Consider the following 711-nt stretch of genomic DNA (forward strand, 5'->3'; position numbering starts at 1 on the left):
CTGCATAAAATCCCTTGGAATTTCTAGATGATTTCCACATGAGATGTTCTTCCCAAAACGTTCCAGGATTATCTACAGAAATGCTAAAAATGAAATATTTTCCTCTAACATTAAAAGATAAACCTTTCTCTTGGTACCGTAACTTAGGAATCACTTTCAATTCCTGGGATAAGATGCAGGGAAAGTTTCTGCCGAAATTTTACCCTCTCTCCAAAACACATTTTTATAGAAGAGAGATACACAAATTCCATCCCCATCACGGTGAAGCTTTTAGTGAAGCATGGGAGAGGTTCAATGAATTGATGAGGAAATGCCCTCATCATGGAATTGAAAACTGCCAACTAGCCCAAATCTTTTATGAATCCCTTTCAGATTTCATGAAAAATAAGGTGAACTTAGCCACCGGCGGAACATTTTATACTGCATATAAAGATGAAGTCTTTGATATTTTGGAGAGAGTTGCAGAAACTGATCTGCAGGAAATTGGAGCAAATCAGAATGGGATAAATCTACAGCCTAAGAGGGCAGGAGTGCTGCAAGTTAATGCCAAGGAGGTGGAGCTACAAGCAGGCCTCAAAGAGACAAATCAGAAATTGGAGGAGCTCACCTCCACATTGAGAAACGTCTTTCTTAATAACTTTCCAATCATGAAAGCTAAAATTTGCTCTCTCTGTTTCAGCAGAGATCATGAAGATGGGGCTTGCCAGGCCA

General features: G+C 39.5%; 1 non-coding gene across 1 annotated transcript; it reads right to left on the reverse strand.

The window, feature by feature from the left end:
* Positions 1-219: 219 nt before the first annotated feature.
* Positions 220-328, reverse strand: LOC144704014 (small nucleolar RNA R71). Its single transcript, XR_013581707.1, has one exon. It is a non-coding gene; the product is annotated as a small nucleolar RNA R71 (small nucleolar RNA).
* Between the last annotated feature and the right edge of the window lie 383 nt (positions 329-711).

This window comes from Wolffia australiana, chromosome 5 (assembly GCF_029677425.1).
Source record: "Wolffia australiana isolate 7733 chromosome 5, ASM2967742v1".
In the NCBI taxonomy this organism is placed as follows: Eukaryota; Viridiplantae; Streptophyta; class Magnoliopsida; order Alismatales; family Araceae; genus Wolffia; species Wolffia australiana.